Source organism: Zingiber officinale, chromosome 7A (genome assembly GCF_018446385.1).
Source record: "Zingiber officinale cultivar Zhangliang chromosome 7A, Zo_v1.1, whole genome shotgun sequence".
NCBI lineage: Eukaryota > Viridiplantae > Streptophyta > Magnoliopsida > Zingiberales > Zingiberaceae > Zingiber > Zingiber officinale.
In genome coordinates this window covers 11,818,209-11,826,942 of record NC_055998.1, presented here as the reverse complement: position 1 = coordinate 11,826,942, position 8,734 = coordinate 11,818,209, and positions in this window count along the sequence as shown.

Here is an 8,734-nt window from a genome sequence, read left to right as displayed (position 1 = left end):
AAAAAAGTTCTACTTTTTTGACGACTCCATCACTTTCCCCCCTACCAAAAATAGTTTTGCTCATGATTCTATGTAGATATCTAAAAACAGGGTTTTGCATGTGAGAAGCCTTGGCTCTAGAGGGCTCATAAGGGTGATCTAATTCGGTGATTGAATTCCAAAAATGATTCCAATTAAACCTAGAATCAAACCTTCGAGAGATATCGGAAGACAATCCAAAACAAGTGTTAAAGTCACTAAATGTCCATTGAAAATCTTGATTCATCAACCTAAAAGTTATCTTGCCAACAAAATCATCTTCATTGGCAAAATGGACATCTAGTGAGCTTAGAAACTCCAAAACAAGGTGAGGATAAGTAGGTAGATGTGTGTACAACATATCACTCCAATCTAAGAACCTAATCATCCAATCTATATCATACCTAATTCCCATCATATCTAAAACGGTTGGGTCCATATACCTAGTACACACAATCTTTCTATTGACAAGAATTGCAAATCTAGTAATTTGATCATCATTTCTAAATATGATATTGAATTCATTGTCATTACCTTCGTTGCGTGAGGTTCTCTTTCCTTTGCCTTGCATTGGTTGTTTCCCTTTGTCTCTGGATGGTTCCTTTCCTTTGTTTCCACCACTAGATCCGCCACCACCCTTGCGAAGTCTCTTCAATAGGTTGGACATATTGTCAAGCTTGAGTGGGGAATGGTACTATTTAGGGTTGGTGGAACTAGATCTTGAGGAAATAGATCTTAGAGTTATGAAAGTGGAGATCTTGGATCTAGAAGAAAAGAAGAATCTAGACCTAGGTGAAGTTTGTGGAGAAGAAAGGGTTTTAGGTTTAGGTCTGAAAAGGTTTAGGAGAAAGGTTGAAGAAGAGAGGAATTTTGGAGAGAAGAGGGTGTTAAGATGAGGTGGGTGTGTGGGGGACACGACCTAGATCTGGCCGTGTATAGGAGACACAACCTGGTCTAGATTGTTGGTGCAATTTCCAGTAGGTCAAGGTTGACCTAGTTGACCTAGCGTAAACCTTGGTCATAGTTTCGATGTTTGACAATACAGAAAGACATGTAGATGGACAATGCAGGTGCAGTTGTCCATGCGGAGAGATACTGATCAGGGTCTGATCAGGTTGAATGAAGAAGAGTCAAGTAGGTCAAGGTTGACCGGATACTTGACTGGGAAGTCCTAACTGGGATGTTAGGCAGTTCGGAAAGTCCTGGTGAGTGAAGCTAGGCAGTCGGGAAATCCTGGTGAGTGAAGCCAGGTGAAAATCCTAGTGAGTGAAGCTAGGTGAAAGTGAAAGTCCTGGTGAGTGAAGCCAGGCAGTGGGAAAGTCCTGGTGAGTGAAGCCATGCAGTTGGAAAGTCTTGGTGAGTGAAGCCGGGCAGATTGGAAATCCTGGTAAGTGAAGCCAGGTGAAAACCCTAGTGAGTGAAGCTAGGTGAAAGTCCTGGTGAGTGAAGCCGGGCAAGGAAAAATCCAGATGGATCAAGGGTGATCGGACATCTGGTGTTGGAAAGACCAAGCGAGTCAAAGGGATTGACCGGACACTTGTTGGGGAGTCTTAGCAGGTCAAGGGAGTGACCGGATGCTAAGCATGATGTGCCAACAGGTCAAGGTTGACCGGATGTTGGTTTGGAAGGTTTGGAACTTGGTTTGGGAAAAAACCAAGCTCTGGATCGATCAGTGGATCGATCCAGTGATACACTGGATATCTGGATCGGTCTGGTGACCGATCAGTAACCAAACAGTAGCCTACTGAGTGTTATCTGATCGGTCTGCAGACCGATCAGGAAACAACGATCAGAAGGCAAGAAGTTCAGGAGAAAAGGAAGGGAATGCATGCTGATCGGTCCCTGGACCGATCAGAGGAAGCTCTGATCGGTCCCCAGGACCGATCAGAGGTTCTTGGACCGATCAGGCTTCAGGCTGATCGGTCCAGAACTATCCGTTGTGAGCCAACGGTCTTCTTCTTCTGTCTTCTGGCTTCTTCTTCGCAGGTGGATGCAGGTATAAGAGGGTAGGGGGCTTCTACAGTGAAGTTGTTAGGATCGGTTGAGCTAGAGGGGGGGGGGGGTGAATGGCTCACTTCTTTTTCTGATTAACTTTGTTTTGCACAGCGGAAATCTGAAGGCAATGCTAACACCGTTATTTACTTGGTATCCACCTCCTCAAGGAGGTGACTAATCCAAGGATCCACCCCACTCACACTCTTTCACTATCGAAAACCCTCCTTCTCGGAATCACACCGAAGGTGGAGAAACCTTAACAGAAATACACCTCTCCCTTTTCTTCAAAATAAATATCACAAAAGCTACAAAGAAGAAGTAGAGAAGGATTACAAGATTTAACCAGCTTCTTCTTTGCAGGTGAGATTTCAGTACGTAGTAGAGAGGAGCTTGAACCCTTTGCTTTGAATCTTTATCACTTGAGAGCTTTCAAAAGGCTTGGAGAGCAATGGAACAGTATAGTGTTTTCTTGTGTGTGTTTTCCCGTTTCTTTCCGTGCTTTATACGTTGAGAAAACTAGCCGTTTCTCACGCTGCCGTCGCCGTGGATCGATTGAGGTTATATTCCAATCGATTCACAACTATCCGTTGGAAGCCATCGCGTCAAGATCAACGGTGCAGATTCTTTTTTTTGACTTGGATCGATTGGGGCAGCGTTTGAATCGATTCAAACGCTTGCTCATGAATTTAGCAGCTGCGTGAATCGATTGGCCGATCGATTCAATAACTTGAATCGATCGGCTGATCGATTCAGAGTGATTCTGTGCTTCGCACAGAATGTTCACGGATCGATCGGCCGATCGATTCAATCCCTTGAATCGATCGGCTGATCGATTCAGAACGATTCTGTGCTTCGCACAGAATGTTCATGGATCGATCGGCCGATCGATTCAGACACATTCTGTGCTGCGCAGAACTTTACCAATCGATCAGCCAATCGATTGCCTTACCTTCAATCGATCGGCTGATCGATTCAGAGGTAATTTGCCGCACAGCCATGTCTGAATCGATTTTCCAGTCGATCTCTGACAGTGAGCTTATCACACACATAATCTTGTGACTTGCAGGAGGTTTCTCTTGCCAAGAATCCGGTTCCCGACCTTCTTGGACTTCTCTTGCCTTGCATCTGGTCTTCTGACCTGCAAGAACTCTTTTTGCCAAGAATCCAGTCCTCGACCTTCTTGGTCTTCTCTTGCATCTGGTCTTCTGACCTGCAAGAAACTCCTCCTGCAAACTCACAATGCATGTTAGTTCCACCGTATTAACCTAAACTTAAATAAATGTCAACACATTGAAACTTCCAGGGCATGATTGCACCAACAGAAGTAACTCTGAAACTCTCTCACTCTTCTTCTGGTCCGAAGCTTCTGCTTCTTCACTGTGCTCTTGAACTTTGCTGAGCTCCGAAGCTTCGGGTGAGCTTCTTCGACTGAGTTGCTTGTTGGCATTCGTCCGTGAAGTTGGTGCTTCATCCGGGACTTCAGTCGACGAGAAGGCAAGCGAGTATTTGTACATTCATTGTGTATTTTGTTCTTGCTCTTCTTTGTATTTCCATATTGCTGTTGCAAGTTATTGTGGCGAGGTTTCTCCACCCACAAGGAGTACTTATTAGCCGGTTCTCCGGGGACTCGTCCACCGACGGATTGATAGGGCTCGTCCACCTTACGGACACGCCGAGGAGTAGGAGTATATCTCCGAACCTCGTTACATCCATCGAGTTTGAGGTTTGTCTTCTTCCTTTTCGTTTCTACGGTTTCATTTCCGCTGCGCTAACCCTAATCGTAGGAAGAAACGTGAAGAATTTGGGGCGGCTATTCACACCCCCCTCTCTAGCCGCGATCATCGTTCCTAACAAGTGGTATCAGAGCGAGGTTGCTCTTCGTCGGATTAACACCCGGGGAAGCACAAGCTAGAGAATGGATCGACTCGGAGAAGACATCACGATTCCACCCTTCTACGAGTGCTGTGACTTCGCGTATTGGAAGGTAAGAATGAAGTATTTTCTTATGACTAACCTAGCAAATTGGAATTGTGTACAAGTAGGTTTTATTCCTCCGGTGGATAGAAAGGGAGAACTTCTCAAGGAAAAGAAGTGGACGAAAGAACAAATCCACCAATCCACAATCAACGATGAGGTAACGAAAATCCTTGAATTTTCATTACCTAGTGATATCTTATGTAAGATAGGTAGATACAACAATGCCAAGGAGTTGTGGAACAACTTAGTTAAGTTCCATGAGGAGAGCTCCAATTCAAGTCATGAAAAGGAGTCAAGTGAGCCAAGTAGCTCACATCATGGAGGTAAGGAATTAGAAGTTGAGGGCTACTCAACATCTATGGAAGAAGAGGAGGAGAGTTCTTCTTCAAGATTGGTGCAAGAAGAAGCTTCTACCTCCGGAAGGGATGAAGAAGAGAGATTACATCCATCCTCAACCCTAGGTAACTCAAGCGATTTAATTTCAAGTAAATTACATATAATGTGCTTTGAGTGTAGGGAATATGGGCATTACAAGAGTAAATGTCCAAAGAGGTTTAGGAAGACTCCACCGGCACCAAAGGTCAAGGAAGCCGGAGTCCCGAAACGCAAGGGCAAGGAGCACGTGGTGTGCTTCCAATGCAAGCGAAGGGGACATTATAGAAGTCAATGTCCGAGGGGGAGGCAACCTCACAAGGACAAGAGACCAAGCACATCTATAGGGGGAGCTAAGGCAAACCCTAAGGTATCCTTTAAGGCACATTCTTGCAATCCTTATAAGACACATGCTAGTAATTTTATTGTAATTGTCAATAATGATAAGCATGATAATCTTAGAAACCAATACATGTGCTTAGGTGCAAAACATGTTAGCCTAGACAAGAACAATACTAGAAATGCCAACCCTAGGACTAACTCATCTAAGGTTAAGGAAAACCTAGGTAGGAATCCCAAAACAACTAGACATATGCCTAGGAATACCTCAAAGAAAAATGAAAAATTAAAACTTGAGGTATTAGAAAAGGAAAATCAAGTCTTGAGGTCAAGACTTGACTCTCTAGAAAAGGCTCTTGAGGATCTGACTCTAGGGTCTAGGGGTCAAAAATCCAAGTCCAAGGACAAGAAAGGTTTGGGTCACAAACCTAAGTCCCAAGTGGTCAAGCCCACTTATCACAATGTTCCATTCGATTATGGAACAAAATCTAGAGCTAGGAAGACCATCACCAAGGTCACAAGGGGAGTCACCCCTAGAGTTGATCTTGATGATGTTGGTGCAACCTTAGGTCAAGGTTGACCTGGTTGACCCGACTCGAGTTGACGTGACTCGAGTTGTATTTTGATGTTTGACTTGGGAAGATTGTCGGTGCAACCTTAGGTCAAGGTTGACCTAGTTGTGTTGCATGTTGATGTTTGACACTCGTGAGAGAGTTCTATTCTTGATGTGGGACAAGAATAGATGTTTGGGAGATTATTAGTGCAACCGCAGGTCAAGGTTGACCTGGTTGACCTGATTCGGGAAAAGTCCAAGTATGGAGACTTGGCACGGAAAAGTCCAAGCAGGGAGCTTGGCACTGGAAAAGTCCAAGTATGGAGACTTGGCACGGAAAAGTCCAGGGGAGCTCATGAAAAGTCCAAGTATGGAGACTTGGCTGGAAAAGTCCAAGTATGGAGACTTGGCAGGAAAGTCCAAGCAGGGAGTTTGGCGGGAAAAGTCACAGTGAGTGAAGCCGAGGCGGTGGAAATCTGGTGAGTGAATCGGTGAAAATCCTAGTGAGTGAAGCTAGGTGAAGGTGAAAGTCACAGTAAGTGAAGCCGGGCATTCGGGAAAATCCTGGTGAGTGAAGCGGTGAAAATCCTAGTGAGTGAAGCTAGGTGAATGAGAAAGTCCTAAGTGGGATGTTAGGCGGTGTGAAATCTGGTGAGTGAAGCCGGTGGAAAGTCTGTGAGTGAAGCGGGCAGGAAAATCCAGATGGATCAAGGGTGATCGGACATCCGGTGTTGAGAAGTCCAAGTGAGTGAAGCTTGGCATATGGAGTCGGAGAGGGCTCGGTAGCTCGTTCTCGAACTAGGTTAGAGGGCACTCTAAGCAGGAGTTGGATCGGTGCGGTGGCCATCCGGTGATCTGCGTTTGCCACGATCGGTGCGGTGACCGATCGAATCGATCGATGGCTCGCGGTTGCAATCGATCGAGGCCGATCGAGGCAACGCAACCTGCGAGAAGAAACCGTGGATCGGTCTCGGCCGATCCACCCATCTTTGATCGGTCGGCGGACCGATCAGGCATAATCTGATGGCGTGAGGGCGGCACGATCGGTCTATGGACCGATCGGCGGGATCGATCCACAGACCGATCGGGGCTTCGATCGCGACACCTGATCGGTCCGGGGACCGATCAGGTGACAAACAGAAGCCTCATGCGCCTAGGCTGATCGGTCCACAGACCGATCAGGGTTCTAGCCGTTGCGACGCAACGGCTAGTTTCTTCGTTGTCTTCTTCGCAGGTATAAAGGGGTCGAGGGCTGCTGCTGCACCAGAACTCTTCTTCTTTCTTTCCTCTCTTCTGCTGAAGATTTGTGGGCTGCGATAAGAGCTCTGTTGAGTTCCTTCCGAAAGCTTTGCGTGAGCTTCCCCGACTGGAACAGCTGCTGCTGTTAGGGTTTTTGAAGCTGCTGCTTCATCCGGACTCCAGTCGACGAAAAAGCAAGATTGGTAGAGTGCTTGTGTATTCTTATTGTATTTCTTGCTTATTCTTTGTACTTGTACTCCTGTTTGTTGTTGCAAACAAGTGTGGCGAGGTTTCTCCACTCAGAAGGAGTTTGTATTAGCCGGTTTTCCGGGGACTCATCCACCGACGGATTGATAGGCTTCGTCCACCTTACGGACACGCCGAGGAGTAGGAGTTTCATCTCCGAACCTCGTTACATCCTTGTGTTAAGGTTTGGTATTCTTCCTTTCGTTTCTATTTGTATTTTCCGCTGCGCTAACAAATTGTAGGAAGAAACGAGCGATTTGGGGCGGCTATTCACACCCCCCCTCTCTAGCCGAGTACGAAGGATCCTAACAAGTGGTATCAGAGTGAGGTCGCTCTTCGCCGGATTAACACCCGAGGGAGCACAAGCTAGAGATGGATCAACTCGGAGAGGACATCACGATTCCACCCTTCTACGATCGCGACGACTTCATGTTTTGGAAGGTAAGAATGAAATATTTTCTTATGACTAATCTTGAGAATTGGAGGTGTGTGCAATTAGGTTTTACTCCTCCATTGGATAAAGAAGGAGAACTTTTGGAGAAAAAGAAGTGGACGAAGGAGCAAATCCACCAATCAACCATCAATGATGAGGTAACGAAAATCATTGAATTCTCTTTACCTAATGATGTGTTGTGTAGGATAGGTGAATACAATAATGCCAAGGAGTTGTGGAACAACTTGGCCAAACTCCATGAGGAGAGCCCCACTTCAAGCCATGAAGAGGAGCCTAGTGAGCCAAGTAGCTCACATCGTGGAGGTGAGGAATTAGAAGTTGAGGGCTACTCAACATCTAAAGAAGAAGAGGAGGTGAGTTCTTCTTCAAGATCGGAGCACGAAGAAGAAGCTTCTACCTCCGGGAGGGATGAAGAAGAGAGCATCCATCCATCCTCGACCCTAGGTAACTCAAACACTTTAAGTTCAAGTAAAATGCATATAATGTGTTTTAAGTGTAGGGAATTTGGACATTACAAGAGTAAATGTCCAAAGAAGACTAAGAAGACTCCACCGGCGCCAAAGATCAAGGAAGTCGGAGTCCCAAAACGCAAGGGCAAGGAGCACGTGGTGTGCTTCCAATGCAAGAAAAGGGGACACTATAGGAGCCATTGTCCAAGGGGGAGGCAACCTCACAAGGACAAGGGATGCACATCGATAGGGGGAGCTAAGGCAAACCCTAAGGTACCTTTTAAGGCATACTATTGCAATTCAAATAAGAAACATGCTAGTAGTTTTATTGCTATTGCAAATAATGATGAGTATGTTAACACTAGAAATCAACACATGTGCTTAGGTGCTAAACATGTCAACCTAGATAGGGATACTACTAGGAATGCCAACCCTAAAATTACCTCATCTAAGGTTAAGGAGAACCTAGGTAGGAATCCCAAATCAACTAGACACATGCCTAGGAATGCCTCAAAGAAAAATGACAAATCAAAAATTGAGGTATTAGAGAAGGAGAATCAAGTCTTGAGGTCAAGACTTGATACTTTGGAAAAGGCTCTTAAGAACTTGGAGAAGTCATCTCTAGGGTTTAAGGGTCAAATTTCAAAGCCCAAGGACAAGAAAGGTTTGGGTCACAAACCTAAGTCCCAATTGGTCAAGCCCACTTACCATAATGTTTCATTCGATTATGGAACAAAATCTAGGACTAGGAAGACCACCACCAAGGTCACAAGGGAAGTCACCCCTATAGTTGACCTTGATGAGACCCAAATGACCAAGGCTTTAAAGCCTAAGAGGGTCATTAGGAGGGTTGCTAGGGAAGTCATCCCTAGTGAATATTTAGTGAACCCAATGAGCTCTAATAGGTATTGGGTTCCTAGGAGCATTTTCTCTACCCCATAGATGGGTTAGAGAGTGTCAACTCCAATAAGAAGGGTAGTTAACCCAACTTTGAGGAAATTGACACTCAAGGAGCATTTTCAAGGTTTTTGGGAACCTTTGAAAATGAAATGGAATAATCTTTGTCATTCACTCCTTGGAAGAGTAAGTTGT